At 40.7% G+C, this 27639-nt stretch overlaps 1 protein-coding gene across 4 annotated transcripts in view; it reads left to right on the top strand.

The window, feature by feature from the left end:
* The window catches only part of FYN (FYN proto-oncogene, Src family tyrosine kinase), a 137587-nt gene that overhangs the window by 53131 nt on the left and 56817 nt on the right, over window positions 1–27639 (top strand). For all 4 annotated transcript variants that reach the window (XM_070733374.1, XM_070733375.1, XM_070733377.1 and 1 more), the window contains exon 2: window positions 5499–5572. The gene's annotated coding sequence lies outside the window, so the exon portion shown is untranslated. The remainder of the gene's footprint in view (window positions 1–5498; window positions 5573–27639) is intronic.

Here is a 27639-nt window from a genome sequence, read left to right as displayed (position 1 = left end):
ACTCAGTTGCTGAAGTCATATTTTTTACAGACAGGTTTGGAGCGGTTAATATTAAGTTTGAATCTGTTGCGTGCTCTTGTGTTGTTGCGATTAAAGCTGAAATAGTCATTGACAGGTAGAACGTTGCAGTATATGATCTTGTGGGCAATACTTAGATCGTGTTTTAGGTGACGTAGTTCTAAGCTTTCTAGACCTAGGATTGATAGTCTGCTTTCGTAGGGTATTCTGTTTTGAGTGGAGGAGTGAAGGGCTCTTCTGGTGAAGTATCTTTGGACATTTTCAAGGGTGGTATTTGCCAGTTCTCTGAACTACTCAAAATTTTCGGTACCGGTTCTCCAGCACCTGTTGAATTATATCCCTTAGTGCAGCGTTTCCCAACCGGTGTGCCGCGGCACACTGGTGTGCCGCGAGACACCGTCAGGTGTGCCGCGGCGAGAGGCGGCGGAGGAGAGTGGGCGGATCGGGCGGGCAATGGGGCAGGGCGGAGAAGCCAGGGGCGCGTTTGGCCGGAAGCACCGTGGGGAGGCAGGGGCAGCCGCGGCTCCCTTTACTCCTACTGCCGCACCACCCTGCCCCTGCTCCCCACGGTGCCTCCGGCCAAACGCGCCCCTGGCTTCTCCGTCCTGCCCCATTGCCCGCCCGATCCGCCCACTCTTCTCCGCCACCGCCTCCTGCCTTGGGGCGAGGAATCCGAGAGTCCGGGACTGTGTGGCTTTGCGCCATGAAGAGAAAACGGCCAACTTTTCCCTGCTGCCGTTTTCTCTTCATGGCGCAAAGCCACACAGTCCCGGACTCCCGGATCGCTCGTTTCTCCGGTCAGCAAAGCCATCTGCCCAGGAAAGCGCCGCGCTGGCCGGAGAAGCGAGCAATCCGGGAGTCCGGGACTGTGTGGCTTTCGGCCGGGCTAACGGGAGGCGGCGCGAGGCCGGGCGCTTGGGACGTCTGGGAGGGCGAGGAGGCTGATGGCTGCTGCGCACTCCACTCTCTCCGGCTCTCTCTCGCTCTTTCTTTTTCTCTCTGTTGCTGGCGTGGTGAACGAGAGAGAAAGAGAGAGAGAGAAAAAGGAGGGGAGAGAGAATGAGAGAAAGAAAGCAAGAGAAAGAGAGGGAAAGAAAGCAAGAGAGAGAGAGAAAGAAAGGGGGGAAGGAGGGAGAGGGAAAGACATAGAGGGAGGGAAGGAGGGAGAGAGAAAGAGAGCAAAAAAGAGAGGAAGAAAGAAAGAAAGAGGGATGGAGAGAAAGAAGGGAAGGAAGGAAGAGAGAGAAAGAGGGAGGGAGAAATAGAGTGAAATGGAGGAAGAGATATTTTTTTGTCCAAACTTTTCTTTAGCCCCCCCGCCCCCGCCCCCTTCAGTGTTCCCCAGAATTTTGAAAACATGAATAATGTGCCGCGGCTCAAAAAAGGTTGGGAAACACTGCCTTAGTGAGGCACAGTATTTCTGAAACCAATATTTTCTTTCTACTGACTCCCAAGAGCAGGGCTAAAAAATCTAAAATCAGTTTTTGCGAGAGAAGATAACTTTCTTTTCCTGTTCCAGTCCTACATTGTTCTGGAAAGCTCTGCCACCTTCATTAGTGGCCAAGGCCACCATAATAGATATTATTGTTGTTGTTGTTGTTGTTGTTGTTGTTGTTGTTGTTATTATTATTATTATTATTATTATTATTATTATTATTATTATTATTATTGCTTTACTCGGGTTGGCTTCCATTTTCCTTTTTGGGAATTTCTAATCTAATGACCATCAAAAATCAATAGCAAGTGAAATAGTTCTTCACTCTTGTACAGCCTTGTTCTGCACTGCATGAATTTTCCATGTATTTTTTTCCACTGTAGCAATAGCACTTAAACTTCTATATTTCTTCATAGAGATCTAAGGTCAGAGCAGGATTCCGATTGTAACTGCAACGAACCGTTGTAATGGTCAAAACAAGAATGAACCATACAGTTTGGCAGTGGTTGCTTCATTTTAAGATTACCCTGATGTCAGGGTAACCTTAAGCAGCTGATGGGGTGGGGAGGCATTTGCGAATGAAGTAGCGCCTCACATCCCCACCACAAGCCACTGAACCCCTCCATAAGAGCCCAGTTCTGCGCTGCCTGCAGACTGCGCAAAAGGAGTCGCGTTTGGAGAGAATCCAGAGCACAGCCCTTCGCCGTGCCCGTCCAGCCTGACTCTACCCGCCTTGTGCAGTATGCTCTCCTCGGGAGCCAGCAAGCTGGAATGGGAATAACAAAGTGCCTTTCGCATCTTCTCCCCTTCACTGCCAGCAGCTCTAGGCACCCCCAGAGCAACTCCGTCACATCCCATCCATTCTCAAACACCTCCCAATGTGCCCATCCATGCACCATAGGTAGCTGGACACACGTGGTCCCAATCTCCGCTAGGCCTTGGTTTTCCTGGCACCTTTTGAAGAGTGGGATGTGGCAATGGCCGAGCCTCTCTGGGAAAGCCATCAGCAACCCTCACCTTTCCCAGTCCAGGCTGACCTAAAAATGCCCACCGTCTCCGTTACACATGCCGGGTACCGTTTTGCTCAGCAGCTCTCACCTTCAGGACAATTGCAATATAAAACATGCAAAAATATGAAGAACACCAGCATTTCCTTGTGGACCACTGGTAGTCCAAGGACCTCTGGTTGGTGGCCTAGGCTCTACCAGATACGACCAGAATTAGAAGAATATCGTAAGCAATGAATCTCATCATGGAGTATAGTTGATAATAGTGTGCAAATAAACATTGAGTTCTCTTTAGTCTAAATGCCATTCCAGTTGCGCCAGGACTTGCATTGAGATTCTGTGTCTATTATATAATAGGAAGTGGTGAGTACATATGCAAGGGCAGTTTGCAGTTTATAAAATTTTGGGATTCAAAACATTTTTCAAAATATGAAATTCAGATTCTTTAAAAAGAACAGTCGCCAAGCGCAGTTCATGTCTATTGAAATTGCTGTAAACAACTCACTGTTTTAACATAAGTCCATTCATTGAAAGAATCCTATAAATAGGAGCCTTGTTCTGGTCTTCAAAATGCTTGGAATGTGCCTGTCACATAATATGTGTGTCCATTTCAGTGGGAACACATGTCTTATCAACTCTGTCTTACCACACACACACACACGCCCCAAAGAAAAAGCTCCTCGGGGAAACTTAACATTGTTGCTTGTGTAATACAAGCAAGCTTTGCTGTTTTGTGAAGAGCTATCGTTATCTTGGTAAAGCATTCCTATAGAGCCACTCTAAATATAAAACGAGTGACTTAATCTTCATCAAAATGAACTTATGATCAAATAGAGATCAATCGTTTGGCAGGAGCCAGACAACATTTTGTGTGATTAAAACCAGCTGGAGATGTTTTGGAAGAAGTGACATTTAAGTATGGACTCTATTCAGTATTGTACTTCCTATCATACATATGCTTCAGTATGACTTCAACATGGGAAAGACATTTTTTTTTACATAGTGTGTGTGTGGGGGGGTGTATAGTTTTCAGAGAATATGTAAACTTGATTTTCTTTTTTTTTTCCTCCCGGAAACTTGGGTATAGTAGACTCTTTCCTTTCCTCCCCCTCTCCACCCTGTTTAGAGCAGGTGGGAAGCCTCACAGTAGACAGCTAGTGTTTCCTTGTGGGTTGCTGTAATAAAGGACCTTTGTAAATGTCTCTTTATATGACCTGAATACAAGCTGAACTGAATGCATATTAACTACTCCCAAGAACCATTTCATTTAATTCAAAGTCTTACCTGAATTGGCAATTCTATTTTCTAGCAGGCTTCATGCACTTTTTGGAAATATAAAGCAATTATAGACCTGGCTATGTAAAGGGGCAACTTCTCCATTATATACATCCGCCGTTAAAGTAGTTAAGATCTAGGGAAGGGGGTGTCCAATTGGAGAGGGGGAAAATCTTGATATAAGATCTTAAGTGGAAAAGCAAGATCTTCTAGAATTTTCTCCTAGTAAGGGTGAAAAATCAGGTCCAGGTGTGAAAGTCCAATTAAACTGATTTATTGTTAACTATGCAAAAGAATCTTTTCAACTGATTGAAGTTATAAAAGAGTCAACAGAATTCAAGGTTGTAGATTATGCTTTGTTCACTTGCGATAATGTAGGGATTCTGGGCTGATCTCTCTTTTAACCCTGCCGGTGGGTTCTGCCACATATACTTAACTTTAAGAAAGAGTTGTGAAGTATTATGAATGTTTAGATAATGACATTCGTTGTGTGTTGTGTTCAGATTGCTCTTTGATTCATATGAAAATTAAATAAATTCAAGTGGAGGATTTTTTTTTACATTGTACCACATTTGAAACATAGAAATTCTGTATACAGATCAATATAACCCTTGGCCTCGAACCTATTATTAACCAACAATAGCTGTGATTACATTCAACTGGGTTATGGCATGAAAATATATATCAAGGCATTTTGGGTTTTTTGTTTATCAGCAGCATCTTACACAGCACCTTACACATTCTCTCCAATTATTAATTAAAAAATTATTCTGTCAATGTAAAATGTCTATACTGTAAGGTATTTTGTTACATATATATCTTAAGGGAAGAATTGGGATAGCTACCATAAAGAATTCTTTAGCATCATGCAAATCTTTATCTTAGCCGCCTTATTTTCAAATTATCCAAACTGGATCATGCATGTCTAGCAGTTTTCCCGTAATTGATAAATGTACTTTTGCTGTTTACAATAAACGTTGATTCACAATAAACCTGTGGAGTTCTATAAAATAGTGATAACAATTTATATGTTTTTTAAAGAATGAAGAAATAAAATATTAAAAATTTGGATGGATTTGAAAATCAGAAATTTTAAAGTTTATAGTCAAGCAGGCATGATTGATGAGACATGTTTCCATGGTCATATTGTATGAACATATATTTTGGTGTTTTCATGCACCTTCAGCCAACAACCCAGGAAGCTATGCTAAATGACTTTGAAATAACTCAGAATATTAATATGGCTTAAAACTGGCTTAACAACATAGTTCCATTTTAAAGATTTTAATGACACTTTATTTAATGAATCTATATTCAGGTAAAACGGTCAGAACTTTAAAAATAAAATAGAGAATTAATTAAAATGCAATTAAAATAAGTCCTGAGGGCTTATATTTGTGTACCTAGCACTCAATTAGAGTTCATTATTCTATGGGACCATTTTGCTTCATTGTGTGATTGAGTACATTTGATCATTGGCAAATGTTTTCAATTTTTTTAAATTGAAGTTTTGGTATGTTGAAAAGTGTGTGAGAGCTAATAATGTTTGGAGCACTCCTTATCTACAAGTTTATTGTTTGAGCATAGAACATGTTAAGATTTGTAAAAGAGAACTGGCCTAATATCCCATCTCCAGCATTGTACATAGTAAACTTACATCAATAGTTTTTAAAGATGACATGAGAAATGCCAGAATATTAGGATTGTTTGTGTTCCATCAATATGGAAAGGTATAACTGAGCAAGTCTTTTCTTTTTTTGCAGACTCTGTCTTAAAGAAAGTGCCGAAAAAATGTGGTGAATAAAAGCTCCTTGCATTTTCAAGGGGGAAACTTGTGGTAAGTAATTTTCATTTTACAATAGGGGTGTTTGCAGTTAATTAGCAATAGCTCTTAGACTTTAAGTACTTCATAGTACAGTGGTACCTTTACCTAAGAACGCCTCTACTTAAGAACTTTTCTAGATAAGAACCGGGTGTTCAAGATTTTTTGCCTCTTCTCAAGAACCATTTTCTACTTAAGAACCTGAGCCCAGAAAAATTTCCCAAGAAATTTAAGAGCGGCACGAAGGCCTGGCCAGTTTCCTACCATTTCCCCTTTAATTCCGGCCATCTCGGGCTTTTCTGGGCTGCCAGAGGAGCCTTTCAGAGGCTTTGGTAGTCCAGAATGAACAGAGCGTTTTCCTTTCTCTGGGTTCTTCGAGAGGGAATAAACCACTTCACTGTGGTGACTCCCTCGTGCTGCCTTCCATACACCCAGTGCGAGGTTGCTTTCCAGAGTATCTGAGCGTGGAAAGGCAAAAGGGGGTGCTTCACCCCGACTGGATCAGCTTAGCTTCAGCCCAAACTGAGTGAAGGAAAAGCACTGGCCACAGTGAAGGAAAGGCGCTGGCTACAAAGCGAGTGGGAGGAGAGGGGGGCCCTTCAGCATGGGAAGGAAGAGGAAGCAGGTAGCAGCCGCCGTCGCCTTTTGGTCAAAGGAGCGGGAGGTTCCCCCCTCTCACCCACCTGGGCTTCTCTCTCTGGTGCAGTGTATGGGAGGCAGCCTCGTGCCGGGTGTATGGGAGGTATGTGCTCCTCCTTGCCGCCTCAGAGTCCCTCTTTTTTTTAAGCCTTAAAGTTTTGGATCTTTTTGATTCACCTCACCTCACCTTCTTCCTTCGGCAGTGACTGTCCTCCTCCTCTTCTTCCTCCTCCTCCTCCCACCCAAATTCCGAGCTTTTATTTCTTTCCTAATGGGTGTGCACTCATTATTTGCTTTTACATTGATTCCTATGGGAAAAATTGCTTCTACTTTTACAAACTTCTCTACTTAAGAACCTGGTCATGGAACGAATTAAGTTCTTAAGTAGAGGCGCCACTGTACCTTGGAGTTAATCCAGGTAGGATTTGTGTTTATTTTTGGCCGGTAGTTTTCAAGTGTACTCACTGAATAAATTTTTTTGAATAATTTTTTTAAGTTGAAAATGTGGGTGTACTTTACCTTGGAGTTAATCCAGGTAGGATTTGTGTTTATTTTTGGCCGGTAGTTTTCAAGTGTACTCACTGAATAAATTTTTAAAGTTGAAAATGTGGGGTGTACTTTACATTTTCAAGCGATATTTTAAAAGCATCATTTCAAATGAAAGCAGGCTCCAATACAAGATATTTAGTGGAGCATGGTTATTTACTGAAATATACATATATAAATATGTAGTATACAATGCTAGGAACAGTAATGCCGGTACGGACCACTCTATAGAGTGGTAGCAAAAATGGAGCTGCGTGTTCAGCTTCACATGACTGGCAGGCAGGTGTGCACACCTGTGCAAGTGTTGGCTTCTGCAAATGTGCAGGAAACCAAATATCATGCGACGATGCTTGAGCGTGGGACTTCACTGATTTTCGGCGTTTTTTTGTTTCCGCACATGTGCAGAAGCAAAGAATTTGCTGAAAATTGGAGAAATCTCATGCACGCAAACGTCCTCACGCGAGATTTGGCTTCATGTGCAGAAGTCAAGTCTCTCTCTTGCGCATGCGCGTGGCCACCGGTCATGAGGAGCTGCGCATGCGATCACACCGGTACAAGCGGCGATGGGAACCCCTTGCCTGGCTAGGAAGTTATCTGAAGGGGGCAAGATGAAATTAATTTACCTTTTCACCTCCATGGTGTTATCCATTGCCACGTCATCCAAAATCAGCAACAAATGTTTTTATTAGAGTCACACTTTTGAATCTCTTGCTACTGATTTGAACCTGACAGAAAGTAAATGAAAATCTGCTATTTTTGTCTGTTTTCAGTTCATTTTTTCCATATGCCAGTCAAAGTATATATTTGAAAACTACATGTGATTTCCTCAAATTTTCGTAAGCTGTGATCATAGGAACACTCATTTTATTTTTACATATATGAGCTTTAGGTCTCAAGCTAAGATAGACAATTGCCACCATAAGTTTCACACTGTTCTGCAATATGCTTTATGTGAATGCCACCGATATTAAAAGATTAAGTGCAGGGTACATCCATGCTGCTAAAACTTATCATTACCTTAATTGCAGGATACATTTGAATATTTTTATGCATTATTGAATATTCAAACCTGCTAATGAGTTTGGAATTTATGGGATATATATATATATATATATATATATATATATATATATATATATATATATATATATATATATGATTTGGAAATTTCTGGCGACGTTTCGACGAGGTCTCACTCGTCATCTTCAGGCTGGTGTTTCTGTCCTTCTTCTCAGGCGAACAGGTGTTCGCCTGAGAAGAAGGACAGAAACACCAGCCTGAAGATGACGAGTGAGACCTCGTCGAAACGTCGCCAGAAATTTCCAAATCCTACACGGGAAGAAACCCGAATATACCAAAACCGTCATACCTGTACCCGTGAAAATCTACGAAAACAAATATATATATACATACATACATACATACATACATACATACATACATACATACACCCTATGTAATCCTTTACATAATTCATGTACTTAAGGGAAAAAATTGAATTTTAGAACTGATTATCAATCAGTGTGCTGACTTCAGATGAATCCTAGAAAAGCACATTTTATTAAGTGGGCTTGAATAATCCCATAATAGTAATCCCTTTCCACACATACATTGCTTGAAATTTATCATTTGCTTATTTATTTATATTACATTGATTTCATGTGGTGGGCAGAGAGTACATTAAATCCAAAGATCTTGTCTTTTTATTATTATTATTATTATTATTATTATTATTATTATTATTAATTAGATTTGTATGCCACCCCTCTCCGTAGACTCGGGGCGGCTCACAACAAGAACAAGAACAATGTAAGAACAAATCTAATAATTAAAAAAACGCTAAAAAACCCATTATTAAAAGCAAACATACACACAAACATACCATGTATAAACTGTATAGGCCCGGGGGAGATGTCTCAGTTCCCCCATGCCTGACGGCAGAGATGGGTCTTAAGAACTTTACGAAAGGCAAGGAGGGTGGGGGCAGTTCTAATCTCCAGGGGGAGCTGGTTCCAGAGGGTCGGGGCCGCCACAGAGAAGGCTCTTCTCCTGGGTCCCGCCAAACAACATTGTTTAGTCGATGGGACCTGGAGAAGGCCAACTCTGTGGGACCTAACCGGTTGCTGGGATTCGTGCGGCAGAAGGCGGTCCCGGAGGTATTCTGGTCCGATGCCATGAAGGGCTTTATAGGTCATAACCAACACTTTGAATTGTGACCGGAAATTGATCGGCAACCAATGCAGACAGCAGAGTGTTGGTGTAACATGGGCATACCTTGGGAAGCCCATGATTGCTCTCGCAGCTGCATTCTGCACGATCTGAAGTTTCCGAACACTTTTCAAAGGTAGCCCCATGTAGAGAGCATTACAGTAGTTGAATCTCGAGGTGATGAGGGCATGAGTGACTGTGAGCAGTGAGTCCTGGTCCAGATAGGGCCGCAACTGGTGCACCAGGCGAACATGGGCAAACGTCCCCTTTTGCTTGGACTCTCGCAGCAGTGCACATGAGAACTGCCATTGTCCTAGATTCTGCCGCACGAATCCCATCGACCAGTTAGGTCCCACAGAGTTGGCCTTCTCCGGGTCCCGTGGACTAAACAATGTCGTCTGGTGGGACCCATGGGAAGAGCCTTCTCTGTGGTGGCTCCGACCCTCTGGAACCAGCTCCCCCAGAGATTAGGATTGCCCTCACCCTCCTTGCCTTTTGTAAATGCCTTAAAACCCACCTCAGCCATCAGGCATGGGGGAATTAAAACATCTCGCTCTTGCCCATGTAGTTTTTGTGTATGATTCGATTGTGTGCTTGTTTTTTATATATTGGGGTTTCTCTTTTTGGACTTTTTAACCTAAAACTCTAATTTAGATAGCTAAATATTAGATTTGTTACTATGTACTGTTTTTTACCATTGTTGTGAGCCGCCCCGAGTCTGCGGAGAGGGGCGGCATATAAATCTAATCTAATCTAATCTTACCTGAATGGCCTTCTCTTTGTACTGCATAGAGAGTCCAAACCCGCCTGGGCTGCTACGGTCCAGGGCTGGATTGAACTTACTTTACACGTCCTCCTTGATCTTCTTTGTTTTGAAACTGGAGGGCTTCTCCAGCGGTGCACGGAGGACGTGTTTCAATTATGTTAATCAACTCAGTCCCCAATCACCTGACCAATATTTAACCCATTGCTTGGATTCTCTATACAGCGCACAGAGAAGACCGTTTAGGTAAAACAATGGCAGTTTCCCTGCGGTCATTCTGCTTTTATTCTACTTTCACCTTATTTCCCCCCCCCCTTTTCCACATGGATTTTCTCAGCTGTATACCTTCTTGATGCTGCCAAGAACTAGTCATATTCAGAAGTTCCCTGCCTCCACTAATTCTCTCAATTCACTCATAATAAATGCTTAATTATCATTTGTTTTCGGGTTTAGCTTTCCCAGACTAGAACATGAATTTTGCGAATGCCTCTGTTCTAAAGCGAATGTTGAATTCTTGACAGAGCTGATACTGTTTTCTGTGATTTCAAGTATTTCAAATACCTTGAGAAGACATTTTTGCACACAATCGATAGTGTTTGCTCTGCATCTGTTGCAAAGTTATTTCCCACATAGGTGTTGAATTTTCAGCTATATGTAAACTAATAGGAATAATTCCTTGCCTGCTTATAGGACAGCTGCAGAGATGATTCTCCTGCAGAGTCTTCGGAGAGGGGCGGCATACAAATCCAAATAATTAATAAATAAATAAATAAATAAATAAATAAATAAATAAATAAATAAATAAATAAAGCATACTGCACAGCACAGTATCTAAACTGAGGGACAGGGATGGATAGTGTCTGGATGCCGACATATGTGCCAGTCTTGTTACTTTGTCAGTAACTTGATTGCTTTAAGCCTCCTGGGTAATTAACATGATTGTTACCCTGTATATGTAGATGATCAATTAAATTGAATGCCACTGGCATGAAGAAAAGGTCAAAGCAGTTTTTCTGTCTTTCAGAAGCCTAAATGGCTTTGCAAAACTAACTTTTTAATGTGCTTGGGTAATGTGATGCTTGAAATCTATATTTGGCTCTTCTGTCTGTTCGTCTGGTTTGATAGTATTAAATCACTGTAACATTTTTTTAAACGTTGCAAATTTTTTAGGACTGCTTTGATTGAAAAGGGGTGTTTGGAACCTTGCAAACAGTAAAGTAGAAAAGCAGCTGTTTTTTTGTTATTTTTGTCCCTTTAAAAAAGGCTGCTGCCTATTTTACATCAGGGCATATGCGACTATCATTCATCTTCTCAGGATATATCTTTGGTCTCCTGGAACTTCAGGCTACAATCAGAATTTTTAAAGGAATATGCAAAGAATATAAGAGGATATAACATAGTTCATATTAAAATAGAATGCTTGTACAGTGATATCTCATCTTACAAATGCCTCATCATACAAACTTTTCGAGATACAAACCCGGGGTTTAAGATTTTTTTGCCTCTTCTTACAAACTATTTTCACTTTACCAACCCACCGCCTCCGGACTTCCGTTGCCAGCGAAGCACCCATTTTTGCGCTGCTGGGATTTCCCTGAGGCTCCCCTCCATGGGAAACCCCACCTCCGGACTTCTGTGTTTTTGTGATACTGCAGGGGTATCCAGCAGCACAAAAATGGGCACCTTCCTGGCAGCGGAAGTCCGGAAGTGGGGTTTCCCAGCGAGGGGAGCCTCAGTGAAATCGCAGCATCGCAAAAACACAGAGGTCCGGAGGTGGGGTTTCGAGGACTTCGGTGTTTTTGCAATGCTGCTATTTCACTGATGCTCCCTTTGCTGGGAAACCTCACCTCCAGACTTCTGTTGCGAGCGAAGCACTCGTTTTTGCGATGCTGGGATTCCCCTGCAGCATCGCAAAAATACAGAAATCCGGAGGTGGGGTTTCCCATGGAGGGGAGCCTCAGGGGAATCCCAGCAGTGCAAAAACGGGCGCTTTGGCTGGCAAAAGGGGTGAATTTTGGGCTTGCACGCATTAATCGCTTTTCCATTGATTCCTATGGGAAACATTGTTTCGTCTTACAAACTTTTCACCTAAAGAACCTCATCCCAGAACCAATTAAATTTGTAAGACAAGGTATCACTGTATTTGGTGATCTTTAAGACAAAAGGTTTCATCCAGGAAAGTTTGATTCATTCATTCTTGGCAACATCTGTCATTGCTTCGTAAGATTTATTCATTTTCTTCCTTCTTATCTTAATATTACACTTGATTTCCCATTCAGGTATCCGCATAGATCTATTGGGCTTTGTGTTGCTGTTGCTGTTTTGTGATGATCTTGCAGATCACTTGGACCTGCTCTAAAATATACAGTAATGCAAGCGTTAATAACAGTTCAGTCTAAAAGTATACATAGTGAAGTTTGGATAATAGAATGTAAAGCATTTTTCAAGTCAACTTTCTAGTTTCCATTTTGTGCATGTAGGATATTGTCCTATCCTTAAGAAGAACACCTATATAAGGCTGGGAATAAAACTCACATGTTGGAGTCTAGGACTGTGATGGTAAATCTATGGTACGTGTGCCAGCGATGATACGCAGAGCCAACTTTGTGGGCGTGCGAGCCGACGCACTGGTCAGCTCCACTGCACATGCCTGCATGCCTCCCACTGGCCAGCTGATTTTTTTGGTCTCTGCCAGGAGATGTCCTTGCATGCACGGGGGGGGGGGGGATCACACGTGCATGCATGGGAGGCGGGGGGCGTATGTGCATGCTTGCAGGGGGTGCACCACCTCTACCCCTGGTGGCCATTTTTAGTTCCGGGAGGATTCCTCCCTTCCATGCACAAAGCACATACACAAGCATAAGTCTTTGCACAATGTGTTTCATTGTTACCTTATCTTGATAACTCTCCAGCAGAAGTTGCCTCTACTAGTTAACTGGCTATTCTCATTCTGATTATTATAAATAATTCTCTTTTTTAAAAATTATGTGACTGATTTCAATGTTTTCTCAGGCAAAATAGGACAATCCCCGTAACTTTGTGGCAAATTTATTTCTTTGCTATGTATAATTTAAGTGGAGTGCAATGAATGAAAAAGAATCTCTCTCGCAAAGCTGGTTAATCATTATTGGTTCACATCATTATAGTAAAGCAACATACTCTATGTGCCTCATAAAATTTGCCCAAACTATTTTGGAGCATGGTTCCTTTGAGACCATGTATTTTACACAGAAATAATTGCATTTCTACACAGATGTACCCTCTCTGCAGCCTTTTTCTGTCTATGTGCTGTGACTAAGTTAAATCCGGTGTTTCTTTGTGGTTTTCACTTTGCCTCCTATTCAGAATTAGGTATGCCTGAGTCTACTACAATAACTTAGTTTATCATGCTCAACCATGCATTTAATAGTGGCATTGATTTTTTGCTTCCTTTGTAAACATCCTTGATTTCCTTTCCACCACCACCCCCTCTTTTAGCATCCTTTAGTCTGTTCCAGACCCAATCAGCACATGCACTTACAAATTCTGTTTGCACTCTCGCTCTGACCTTTCTACGTCTGTGCTGCACGCCAGGACAAATCTTTCCTTCCTTGTTCCAGTTTTCCTAAAGCTGTCTCAGAATTAAATTGGAACAAGTTTGCCTTTCTATTATTATTATTATTATTTAATGCTTGTTGGAAAAGAATACAGGAAAACATAAGTACAATAAAAAGGTACTACTCTGAAAACAGATATTTTTAAATTAATGCTTGATTATCAAATTCGCTAAATTCGTTATTTGCACAACTATTTTTTCTCTTGCATGGAAAAACTGGATGCAATTTTTTAAAAGTTGCATACATAATTTGCCTCTCTCAATCTTAGCTCTTTTACATCTTTAGCTCCTCAGATTCAACTCTTTTAGTTTTAGGTTACTTATCTTCAACTCTCTTTTACCTTGTAAAATCAGATAAATTACCTAACCATACGGTAAATTCTATGGTACTTTCAGCGTAGTATATGTGTATCTCTGCACTCTTGCTAACATATATTACTACATAAATAGTGAGCTATTTATATGAAAGCCTTGTTAGCATATAGTGTGAAATTTATGATAAGAACCTGATTTACAGCTGAAAGATTTTGGAGAGGACCCAAAGCATGTTAACTGGCTTAAAATTTGTCTCACTGAGTTTCAGTCTTTATACCCAATATAAAATTAATCCCAACTAACTCAATTTTTGTTAAAATAGAATTCTTTTTTCCATTACAAAATCTCTAGTATGGATATAAGATGGTAATAATTTTACTGTAAAATTCACCATAACCTTAAAAATAAATAAATATATAAATCTGCAAGTCATACAATACTAGGAATTCCTTATTAAGTTATGTGCAAATACACCTAACTTGTTGAGAAAATTATTTTCTAATAGAGTGGAAAAAGCAGCAACTATTGAAACTCCTCAGTTTTTAATCTCTTTTTTCACATAGTTGATCAGTATTCATTTCTGTCCATCTGTACAGGTAGTCCTCAGTTTATGATCACATTTGAACTCAAACCTTTTGTTGCCAAGCAAAGACTTGTTCAGTGAGTTTTGCCCCATTTTATGATCTTTCTTGCCACTGTTGTTAAGTGAATCAATGTAGCTGTTAAGTTAATTACATAGTTGCTAAGTGAATCTGGTATCCCCACTGATTTTACTTATCAGAAGTTTGCAAAAGGTGATCACAGGAACCCAGGATATGGCAATCGTCTGGGTGTGGAAAGGCAAAAGGGGGCACTTCACCCCGGCCGGATCAACTCGGCTTCAGCCAAACCAAGGAGTCACCACAGTGAACGAAAGGCGCTGGCTACAAAACAAGCGAGAGGAGAGGGGAACCCTTTAACATGGGAAGAAATAATAATAATAATAATAATAATAATAATAATAATAATAATAATAATAATAATAATTTATTAGATTTGTATGCCGCCCCTCTCCGAAGACTCGGGGCGGCATACAAAGAGGCATACAAAGAAAGAGGTAGCAGCCGCCGCCGCCATCTTTCGGTCAAAGGAGCGGGAGATTCCCCCCTCTCTCCCGCCTCAGTTTGTCTCTCTGGTGCAGTGTATGGGAGGCAGATTCGCGACAGGTATATGGGAGGCGCGTGCTCCTCCTCGCCGCCTCAGAGTCCCTCTTTTTTTTTAAGCCTTAAAGTTTTGGAGTTTTTTGATTCCCCTCACCTCACCTTCTTCCTTCGGCAGTCCTCTTCCTCTTCATCATCTTCCTCCCACCTAAATTCTGAGCTTTTATTTCTTTCCTGATGGGTTTGCACACATTATTTACCTTTACATTGATTCCTATGGGAAAAATTGCATCTTCTTTTTTAAAAGTTTTATTTATGATTTTCAACAACATAAAAGAAAGAACATCTTGATAGTCTTTTACAGATCATATCCCGTTTCAAGTACAGTTTGTATTTATATTTACACTTCACTATAAAATATAATCACTTCAGTATGAAAAAGATAGAGGGAACAGAAAAGTACCGTAAGTAAATTTACATGTGTATATGGTGAACTAAATAGAAAAAAGCTGTGGATATGTATAATTGTCAGTTAGTTTGAACATTTCTATTTGCATTTCTTTTTGTCATACGTTCTAATTGTTCTGTATTCTAATATTTAATGTCATTCTATCTTATTTCTATTTTGGATCCATTTGTACCATTTGGAGAAAAATTGCTTCTACTTACAAACTTTTCTACCTAAGAACCTGGTCACAGAACGAATTGAGTTCTTAAGTAGAGGTACCACTGTACTTTCGAAAGAAACTACAGTGGTACCTCAAGATACGAACCCCTCGTCTTACGAACAACTCGAGATACGAACCCGGGGTTCAGAAAAAATTTGCCTCTTCTTACGAAGTTTTTTCATGTTACGAACGCCAAACCCGAACTTCCGGGTTTGGCGTTCAGCTTCAGGAGACGGCTGGGAAGCCACCCGGCTGTTTTAAAAGGACACAGCCGGGCTGGAGGGCTTCCCAGCAACCTCCCGAACCCCGAACTTTAGCCAAAATTCCGGGTTCGGGGTTCGGGAGGTTGCTGGGAAGCCCCCCAGCCTGGCTGTGACCTTTTAAAACAGCGGCGCGGCTCCCCAGCAGTCTCCGAACGCAGAACGCAGTTTGCTCTCCGGAACCTGGAAGTTTGGCAAAATTTCGGGGTTCCGGAGGCTGCTGGGAAGCCCCGCAGCCCGGCTGTCACAACAACCGGGAGGCTTCCGCCTTTGGGTTTTCGGCTCGGGGGAGCAGGAGGACCTTCCTAACTCCCTCCTCCCCAGCCGAAAACACAAAGGCGGTCTGATGCCGCCCCGCTTGAGCCAGGAGACATTCAGGGCGTGGAGGGTTTCTTAGCTTTCCTCTTCCCCATTCTCCGTGAAAGCTGGAGGACAAATAGAGAAGAAACGGTGAAGAGAAGAGCCTCCTTGAAAGGTTGAGGACACATGGAGATCAAACTGGGAAGAGGAGAGGTGAAAAACCCTCCGTGAAAGGTTGAGGACACATGGAGATCAAACTGGGAAGAGGAGAGGTGAAAAACCCTCCTTGAAAGGTTGGGGACACATGGAGATCAAACTGGGAAGAGGAGAGGTGAAAAACCTTCCGTGAAAGGTTGGGGACCCATGGAGATCAAACTGGGAAGAGGAGAGGTGAAAAACCCTCCTTGAAAGGTTGGGGACACATGGAGATCAAACTGGGAAGAGGAGAGGTGAAAAACCCTCCGTGAAAGGTTGAGGACACATGGAGAGCAAACTGGGAAGAGGAGAGGTGAAAAACCCTCCATGAAAGGTTGAGGACACATGGAGATCAAACTGGGAGATCAACCTTTCAAGGAGGGTTTTTCACCTCTCCTCTTCCCAGTTTGCTCTCCATGTGTCCTCAACCTTTCACGGAGGGGTTTTCACCTCTCCTCTTCCCAGTTTTCTCTCCATGTGTCCTCAACCTTTCACGGAGGGTTTTTCACCTCTCCTCTTCCCAGTTTGATCTCCATGTGTCCTCAACCTTTCACGGAGGGTTTTTCACCTCTCCTCTTCCCAGTTTGCTCTCCATGTGTCCTCAACCTTTCACGGAGGGTTTTTCACCTCTCCTCTTCCCAGTTTGATCTCCATGTGTCCTCAACCTTTCACGGAGGGTTTTTCACCTCTCCTCTTCCCAGTTTGCTCTCCATGTGTCCCCAACCTTTCACGGAGGGTTTTTCACCTCTCCTCTTCCCAGTTTGCTCTCCATGTGTCCCCAACCTTTCACGGAGGGTTTTTCACCTCTCCTCTTCCCAGTTTGATCTCCATGTGTCCCCAACCTTTCACAGAGGGTTTTTCACCTCTCCTCTTCCCAGTTTGATCTCCATGTGTCCTCAACCTTTCACGGAGGGTTTTTCACCTCTCCTCTTCCCAGTTTGATCTCCATGTGTCCTCAACCTTTCACGGAGGGTTTTTCACCTCTCCTCTTCCCAGTTTGATCTCCATGTGTCCTCAACCTTTCACGGAGGGTTTTTCACCTCTCCTCTTCCCAGTTTGATCTCCATGTGTCCCCAACCTTTCATGGAAGGTTTTTCACCTCTCCTCTTCCCAGTTTGCTCTCCATGTGTTCTCAACCTTTCAAGGAGGCTCTTCTCTTCACCGTTTCTTCTCTATTTGTCCTCCAGCTTTCACGGAGAATGAGGAATAGGAAAGCTAAGAAACCCTCCACGCCCTGAATGCCTCCTGGCTCAAGCTGGCGGCATCAGACCGCCTTTGTGTTTTCGGCTCGGGGAGGAGGGAGTTAGGAAGGTCCTCCTGCTCCCCCGAGCGGAAAACCCAAAGGCGGAAGCCTCCCGGTTGTTGTGACAGCCGGGCTGCGGGGCTTCCCAGCAGCCTCCCGAACCCCGAAATTTTGCCAAACTTCCCAGTTCCGGAAGCTGCTGGGAAAGCCCCCCCCCCCCCGCTATTTTAAAAGGTGACAGCCAGGCGGCAGCGGGTTTTTGCGGGGTTTTTTTTCTTGCTGCACGGATTAATTGACTTTACATTGTTTCCTATGGGAAACAATGTTTCGTCTTACGAACCTTTCGTCTTACGAACCTCCCCCTGGAACCAATTAGGTTCGTATCTTGAGGTACCACTGTATAAGGTTTTCAGTCACTATCTACGTAGCTGTATCTAACTAAGATAGCTTGAGCTAGTGCAGTATTTAATGTCCTTCAACTGTTATTTGCTGCCACCATCTCTCTTTTCCGTCAGGGTGATAGGAACCAAGCCAAAAAAATTCACACAAATAACCTGCCTGCCAGGGTTTTTTTGCTACTTGAGAAATAGGAGAAGATCTTAGGCCATTATCTGATACTCAGTCTAATAAGGTCAAGGCCTGTTGAAATACAGGTAGTCCTTGATTTATGATTGTTCATTAGTTGACTGTTCTAAGTTACTACAGCACTGAAAAAAGTGACTTACAGCTGACCCTTAACACTTATAACCATCCCAGCATCCTCACAGTCTCATGTTCAAATTTTGGATCCTTAGCAACTGGCATCTACAAAGTTTGCAGTGTGACATAATTGCCATTTGTGACTTCCCAGCTGTTTCTGACCAGCAAAGTCAATTGGGGAAGCCAGATTCACTTAGTGATCATGAGATTCACTTTAACAACCATGGCTATAAAGGTCATAAACACTTTGACTCACAGCATCACTTCAAGGCCGAAGTTCTGATCCTAGTTGTGGTTATAAGTCGAAGACTTCCTGTCTATTTGAATATTAAAAATCCAATCATAAATGGCAATTGACATATTTGTTTAATATTGATTTAGATATTTACGGAACACACAACAGCAATAAAAATGGACAGATGGTAGACTTAAAGAAAAACAATTAGGATTCGCCAAACAAAAAGACAACATTGGCACCAATGTAGATTAAGCCTCACAGAAAAATAGATTTGAAAGAAGCCAGTGATTTTGTCTTCAGCACATGTGTAATATAATCAAACTCTTAATGCTGTTCTAAGCACTTAATGTATTAGCAGTCTGGATAAGATGAAATCTTTCCTGAGTTTTAAAAGATTTTATAGCACAAGATTCTTTTCCTTCCCTGCAGCCACGTGCTGTTTTATATTATAGAAAGAAAGCCTCTAGCAAACTTGTCCCTTGCTATTTAACTTTAGAAAGAAAAAGTTGACTCTGAGTATGCTGCTGATCTAATGGTGGTTTTCTTTATACTGCTAGAAATGCTTGCAATTGAGAAGTCTTGCAGAACATGTTACATTGAGCGGAATCCTTCTCAAAATATTCAAGCAGCTGTAACCCCTGGAAAGCTCACAGGGCAGCTTCGGAGATTGTGCTCAGCTGTTGTCACATTTGTTGCATGCACACTTGCTTCCCTGGCATATATATGCAGACAGCTGAGGACAACCTTTGAAACATCTATGCAAGCCTTTAAATAGCTTGGCTGCTCCACACTTTGCAGAGGACTGATTGTTTAGTCATGCTAAATGTCTATGGCTGAGATTCCAGGTCATGGTTGTCCCACAGGTGTTTTTTCAAGAGGCCAGTAGACTTTCTTGTTTTTCTTTGAAGACATTTCACTTCTCATCCAAGAAAGCTTCTTCAGCTCTGACTGACTGGTGGGGAATGGAAAGATTTACAGTTCTTGCAGACAGCAAGTCATTTTAATTCTTTTAAGGAGTCTGAGACCACTTGGAGGTTTATCTGCATCCTCAGGGTCACCTGAATAGTGCAAATGGGTGGGGAGCCTTCTTGGATGTGCTGAAAGGGTTAGGGTTAAGTTAGGGTCTGCTGTCTACAAAAGAGTGCCCTTTGTCTTTCAAATGTGGATGGACTGCTGAATCTTGTCCTGATGGGCTTGTTCTCCTATTGTTGTGCCATGCATTTATGAAGTACTTGTTTTCTTTCCCCAATGTACAGATCTTCACATGGCTCACTGCATTATACTATATGCCACGTTGTAGAGTTTGTGCCCAGGTGTTTCATCCTTGGGCTGGACAAGCTTCTGCCTTAGTATATTCATAAGAACGTAAGAAGAGCCATGCTGAATTGGGCCAAAGCCCATTGACTCCAGTATTCTGTGTCACACAATGGCCCACCAATTGTCCATGGGGATCTTGAGCAGAAAGAGAAGGCAAAACCCTCCCTTTCCCTTGACCCCCAACAAATGGTACCCAAGGGAATCCTGCCTGCCTCGACCAACAAAGAGAAGGCACATGGACATCCGTTTCAATAACCGCCAATACACTTGATGTCCTATTCTTGGGTTTAACGTGTGCACATATGTTGTGTGGGCTGAAGGTCCTCCTCAGTTTTAGTCATGCTAAAGATGCTTTACAGAGCCTGCCTTTTATAGGCTTTACACAAGCGGTGAGTTGCTCCTGGTTTGCCCTGGTTCGGCAAACCATAGCGGCAGGAGGCCCCACCTACCCACCCAGGATGCTTCTGCGCATGCATAGAAGCAGCGCACATATGTGCAGGCATGTGCGTAAATGAATCAGTAGTGAGGGATTTAGAACCTGCTACTGCTTTATACAACCATGCTTGACATGGACAATAGGTATGTCTCCCTTTCTATCAAAGGAATACAGTGTTCCCTTGATTTTCGCAGGTTCGAACTTTGCGAAACGGCTATACCATGGTTTTTCAAAAATATTAATTAAAAAATACTTCGCGTTTTTCCCCCTATACCACAGTTTTTCCCGCCTGAGGATGTTATACGTAATGGCCAAACTTTCATCCACCTTTAATAAACATATTTTTAATAAACTTTAATAAATAAACATGGTGAGTAATAATCTAAATGGTTGCTAAGGCAATGAGAAATTGCAGTTTAGGGGTTTAAAGTGTTAAGGGAAGGCTTGTGATACTGTTCATAGCCAAAAATAGTGTATTTACTTCCGCATCTCTACTTCGTGGAAATTCGACTTTCGCGGGCGGTCTCGGAATGCATCCCCCACGAAAATCGAGGGAACACAGTAATAATAATAATAATTTATTATATTTGTATGCTGTCCCTCTCCGAAGACTCGGGGCGGCTCACAACAATAATAAAACAGTGTAACAATGTAAACAAATCTAATATTTAAAAAGCATCTAAAAAAACCCCTATCATTTAAAAACCATGCAACGCACGCATGCCATACATAAAACTATAAAAGCCTGGGGGAGATGTTTCAATTCCCTGGCAATATAGGTGGGTCTTAAGTAATTTGGGAAAGATAAGGAGGGGGGCAGTTGATTCCAGAGGGCCGGGGCCACCACAGAAAAGGCTCTTTCCCTGGGGCCCGCCAGACAACATTGTTTAGTCGACGGGACCCGGAGAAGGCCAACTCTGTGGGACCTTATCTGCTGGGATTTGTGCGGCAGAAGGTGGAATCATGCCCACCCATTTAGAGTATCTTTGAACCTACAAAATCTAAAGCAGCCTTCTCTCAAAGTGGATATATTGGAAGAAATTCTTAGCCAAGGATCCTATTGGCTGGCAGTCGTTGGAGTTGCAGTTCCAATTCTTTGGAGGGATGATTGGTTTATGGATTCATAAAACATTACATTTATTCACATTCCCTGTCCTGTGTCTGAGTAGTCCTCTCTACATACCGGTATTTCATACAGAGATAAATAAATAGCTTGCTTAAAAAAAAATTCTTCCCAGTATTTTTGGCCAAACATTCGTAATACTTTACCTTCCCCTACGATGGGGAAGACGATTTGGAATTTGGCAAATTAGTTAACTTACATAGGACGGTATGGTGGCTTTCCTTCCTTTTTTCATGAGTAAATGTACCATGAGTGTTACTTTGTAGCACGCAACATAAGGCTAATTTGCTTCAGTTGCATCAAAAGAATCCCACATCCTTCCTGTGCCCTTCAAAGAATTATAAAAGCCTATTCAGTAAAAGAACAGATGCACAAGTATGTATCATTTATCATCAGGGATGGCACAATGATACTGAACAAACTAAAGAAAAAAGTGCCTATGCAGAAGATAAGGAGAGATGGACAGCTTACTTTTTTTCCCTGCAGAAACTGCAGTCCATTATTTTTAATAAAAAAGTGTAAGGAATAAAGTATTATTAGGACAGTTATCAAGGAGAAGGGAACATGTTTCTTTTTGTAACTTTTAAACTTTTTTTTAAAAAATACTTTTTTGGACAATTTTTTAAAATGCATATTAAATACAGATTGTAAAACCCAACGTGTCAGACTATTCAATCTCAGTGGTTAAATTTTGCCCCTGCTTAAATGTTCAATTTTTTTTTGAAGGTGTCAACTATAGTGGTGTTTAAGTTTATGAATCCTTTGGATGTCCAATGTTTCCGCCTAAGTATGACATAAAATGCGATCTGTTTTCTATACAAATCTTGAAACTAAATAAAGAGAACACAATTAAATAAATGAGTCAAGAACATTATACTTGTTTATTTAGTTGTAGAGGAAAAAGCTATATATTTGCATAAGGAAGGATTGGAAGTAGAAAACCTTGCTTTGATGATGTTTGGTAAAGCAACCATTATCTGGTTCCTACTCGGTATGGGCCACACTGTGCACTGGTAGTAAAATGGGAGCTGTGCGCACAGCTTCAGGTCTCCAGCATGCACGCACGCATGTTCCAGCGACATTAGAGAGCCGGGGTGGCGCAGCAGGTAGAGTGCTGTACTGCAGGCCAGTGAAGCTGATTGTAGATCTGTAGATCAGTGGTTCAAATCTCATCACCGGCTCAAGGTTGACTCAGCCTTCCATCCTTCCGAGGTGGGTAAAATGAGGACCCGGATTGTGGGGCCAATATGCCGGCTCTGTTAAAAAGTGCTATTGCTAACATGTTGCGATCCGCCCTGAGTCTAAGGAGAAGGGCGGCATAAAAATTGAATGAATGAATGAATGAATGAATGAATTTTGCTTCTGAGCATGGAAAAAAATCTCACAAGGCGACCTGCGCGTGTGTGAGATTTCAGTGGGGTTTTTTTTGCTTCTGAGCATATGCAGAAACAAAAAAATCTACCAAAATCTCACGTGAGTGTCCCCTTGCAAGATTTTGCTTCCTGTGCATGCGCAGAAGCAAAATCTCTCTAGGATGCATGTGCACGCCGGACCCCTGAAGCTGTGCATACAGCGCACCAGTAGCGGTGGGAGCAGCAAACCCCGCCTGAATGAAACGTCTATACTAAAACAACCAAGCCAGGAGAGCACCAAGGACAGCCTGGTAATACTATGGGGATAAGCCAAAAAGCTTTTGGAAGAGATGCTATGTGGACAGATGAGACCAAAATAGAATTTTTCTAGATTGAATGAAAAGTTGCAGACAGGCATACACTGGTACACTGAAAGCAACTTTTTGGAACTGAATCATAACATTGCCAGCCCTTGCATTTTAATATTCAGAATAATGTCCATAAATATAATAACGATTTAAGGAAAATATTTGAAGTTGTAATAAAATTCTCAATATTACAGAAAGGCATTTAATAAGGTCGCTGGGTCAGTATAAAACTTTAGACGATTTTGTAGGATAATGATGTAAATAAATTTTAAAGACTCAAATATATGACAAATTATTTAATTCAGAAAAGATGTGACTTGATTGATTATGTTAGATGTGTGCTTCTATATTATTAAAATCTGTAATTTCACATGAAAAGACAACAGCTATAAGATCTATGAAACTTGCTGTTCCTTTTTCCCTTCCTTCAGAAGAATACCTGCCATAAATATCTTCCAAAGAAAATTTGTTTTGCTGTTATGTAAGGTGTGAAAATCTTGGGATTGGGGAAAATGAATAAATTTGAAGTAATGAAAAATAAATGTAATCTATCATCCTGGATTTTCCACTAACCTTTGGCAAAAAATCTCTATAAATATAATAATGTCACACCTGAGGGAGGCAAACAGACTGGCAATTCGGTGCTCTCGGGGAGGATGGAAGCCGTGGCAAGGAAACAGCGTTTATTCTGATCCTACAGAATTTATTCTGATTATTGAGGAGCGCTGCGTGTTAAGGAGTGTGCAGAGTCTATGGAGAGGGGCGGCATACAAATCTGAAAGCAACTTTTTGGAACTGAACCATAACATTGCCAGCCCTTGCATTTTAATATTCAGAATAATGAATAATATATATATATCACATGTTTTTTTGCTGAATTTGAAAATTAAGGGAGACTAGGATAGATCTATTTCAGCCTTATTTTGGCCTCATCAGCTAGCCATACCCACTGGGACTTGAACCTGCAACCTTTGCCTTGTAAGGCAAAGAATTATCCTCTAGGCTACAGTATCCAATCCCTTCAGCTCTGCACCAGGGAAGGGTTACATATTTTGTGTCGAATCACCCTGGTGTATTGAAGGAACATCACAGCTCCTTATTTGCCTCTCAGCCCAACCCAGGGCCATTTCCAAAGCAGTTAATTTTATTGATAGCCGACAATTCTATCTGTATGTGTCACATGTTTTTTTTTTGCTGAATTTGAAAATTAAGGGAGACTAGGATAGATCTATTTTAGCCTTATTTTGGCCTCATCAGCTAGCCATACCCACTGGGACTTGATATATATATGTAGGCAGGTCTTTTCACGTTACTGTCACAGAATCAAGGCAATTCTGTTTTATGGAAAATTAATTTTTGTTTAATTTGTACAGTATCTGACTTCTAATGGCCATGGGTGCTTGATATACTGGAATACTGCTTATTTAAATAGAGCTGTACAGAAAACTCAAAAGATACTGCTGCGATTGGAATTGTTTGTAATATTTCAAAAGTTACTGTTGATTGTCCTCGGTTTTCAACTGAGAATGGCTCTGTGTGATTAAATTGCATGAAGGGATTTCAGCATGTTTACAGATTCTGGCAAACCCATCCTTGAGAAAGCTTTAACTAAACTTCACATTCAATCAATACCTTCAGCACATTGGTGTGTGGGTGGTACTGAGCGATACTGATAATGGAATGCCTCTGTTGGTGAATCATTTCATGTGAAACATTTAATTCATTACATACTGAAGTGTAAATTGCATAAAGTTAATGTTTTAATAATATGGGATCCAGCAAATAATCTTTTTTGGGGTGTGTGTGTGGCTGATTTAGATCTCAAAATAAAAATGTTCAGCACTAGATCATTAGAAACTATGGCAATTAAATATAAAGAGATGAATTGTTTTAAAAACAGGTTGTCCTTGATTTATGATCATAATCTTCATCATATATAGAGACGAAGTGGCAGAGTAGTTAGAGTACAGGCTACTTCACTAACTGCTAGCTGTAGTTCAGCAGTTCAAATCTCACCACCGGCTCAAGGTTGACTCAGCCTTCCCTCCTTCCGAGGTGGGTAAAATGAGGACCCAGATTGTTGGGGGCAATATGTTGATTCCGTAAACAGCTTAGAGAGGGCTGTAAAAGCATTATGAAGTGTGTATGTAAGTCTAAAATGCTATTGCTGTATATTGTGATGGTCATAAGTCCAGGTACTCTACATGATCTTTTTTTGTGGCATTTGTTAAATCAATGCTGCAATCATTAAGCAAATTGATCTATTTCAGTAGGTTTGGTTTCTTGGAAACCAGCAAAAAAGCCTCATAAATCATAATAATGTGACCACAAAATGCTGGAACTGGCCATAAGTTGAGCCAGTTGCCAAGCATGCAAAATGCATCCAGGTGACCAAGGAGGGTATGGGTGGGTGCATCCAGAGTCCATCCAGAGTCCATTAGAACTCTGAAACTGGTTGGTGGGGACAGGTCCAATTTGGAACTGTCTCTAAGTGAGGACTATAATATATCTCTTGCTGCTGTTTATATTGATACATGAAGACATTGTTGATGTAGCTGTCTGAAAGTTTTATAAATTTTAAATGTACACATCTCAGATAATAGACTTATTCCTGAAATGTCTCTTGCTAAATCATTTGGTTGCTATAAATGCAATGAATGTGGTATAATTTAGTATAATCCTTAAAAAAGGAACCAAGCACCTCCCATGATAGGGCCACATAATACCTTTCCAATTGTACCAATAATGGTTTTTAAACTGAAAAGTTTCTTACTAGAATCCTGAGATAAAACAACCACCAAAATTTGGAAAAGTGGGAGGTCCGGTGAGAGAATCACTAGGTTTATTTGAATAAAAATTCTTATGATTCATTTGTAGGAACAAATCTGAAAAAATAATAAAGTTTGCATTCTGAATCTTGCTTCCCAATAAAGCCATTGTAATATAATCAATAGATTATATAAGTATAATACCATAATACTATAGAGTTTTAAAATGTTGGCTCAGTACAGATGGCATTTTTACTGTACACCTAGAACAGAAACCATTAAGTAATTTCATTATTTAATTCATTAAGTAATTTCATAATTAATCATAACTTATTAAATAATTTCACATTCTAGTTTGTATGCTGGCTGCCAGTGAAAAAAACCCCCTCACTCCTAGATTTCTTCTTAAAGGTTCCTATAACCTTGCCTTGTTCATTGCTGTATGGAACATTTAAAAATCATAAATTATTTATTAAAATAGAAAGGTAGAAAGGTCATGTAATCTTGAAAATCTTTTGTTTCAGTACGATGTGCTTTTTATCGGAATTTTCCAACTTTGTTGTTCCTGTTCCATATAAACGATATTGAGATATTTATCTCTGGCTTTTCTCACTAAATAATCAAATCTCTGCTAATCTCCAAGAGAAAAAGATTTCATTTGATTTCTGTGTGCATAAATTCAATCATTTTAAAAGACGAAAATTGTAGGGGAAAGCTTTTAAGTTGATCTAATTTGCACCTAATTTGCTTTCTATGTCGCTTTTCCTGCTGCTTTCTACTTGGGTCTGGAACACATTCAGTTTTGGATTGTTGCTTTGTATTTTTGACTTGAGATGCATAATTTATCACCACCAAAGTAAATGAGGGGCAAAAGGAGTTTTCTACTTAACTAAACAAGCAAGCAAGCAAGCAACAAAGCAATCCAAAGTAATATATCCTTAGCCTCACGGAGGACCAAGATTTTAAATTTAACCTTTTGTGATGCCAAGGAGATATTTATATTTTGATTTTAAGTAATTAGATATATTCTTCCTGAGAACAGAAAATCAAATCAAAACCCTGATGATGTATTTATATTTAAGATTCTACTGGTTTAATTATCATATACAGTAGTAATTTTTAGCTTTAACTATACCTTTGCATATTTGTGCTGAATATTGATGTTTTTAAAATGTTTTCTTAGTTTATCTTGTAAGTATATTATAGTGTTGTTTGTATACAATGCTTTTTTAAAATTATTGTAATATAGTTGAATTAGCTTTATAAAACAAAACAGGAATCTTTGCAGTGAGAAGTAATGTAAACATACTTCTAATAAAAAGTGTTGCCACCTACATAGTAAATAAAAGTGTTGCCGCCTATATAGTTATGCAGTTTCAGATTCTTTCAAGTCCAATTAATTTTTATTTATTAAATTTACTTCCTGCCAATCTTACCACAAGTTCTTCTAAATAATTTTCTTTACAAATAAGCACTTAACGATTGACATATTTGTGATTGAAATGTTTTGTTTTTAATTTAGCAACTGAAACGTAACTTAGCTGCTAGATAAAGTTCATTTTCAATAACTTAGATTATTTTTTTTTAAAGAATAATGATGGTTGCTGGCTATTGTATTTTTGGGGATTTATTCCAGAAATAAAAAATAATTTAAAGATAACAGATGCCTCAGATCAGATAATTCCCATTCCTCCCATCTCAGCCATCATCCATTTATGTTCATTGATAGAACTGTAGCCCCCCGGTTGTGGTCCTCCATTAAAAGAACAAAGCTTCTATTGTGCTTTGAAGCACATCAGTGGTATTTCAGGAAATCTATAGTTTATACAGAGGTTCTGATAGGGTTGCAAACTTCTGGTGGGTCCGGTCTCATTTGAGGAACGAGAACCGTGTTAGGCTGCACTCTCTGC

This window comes from Erythrolamprus reginae, chromosome 1 (genome assembly GCF_031021105.1).
Source record: "Erythrolamprus reginae isolate rEryReg1 chromosome 1, rEryReg1.hap1, whole genome shotgun sequence".
In the NCBI taxonomy this organism is placed as follows: Eukaryota; Metazoa; Chordata; class Lepidosauria; order Squamata; family Dipsadidae; genus Erythrolamprus; species Erythrolamprus reginae.
This window is presented reverse-complemented; position numbering and strand designations above follow the sequence as displayed.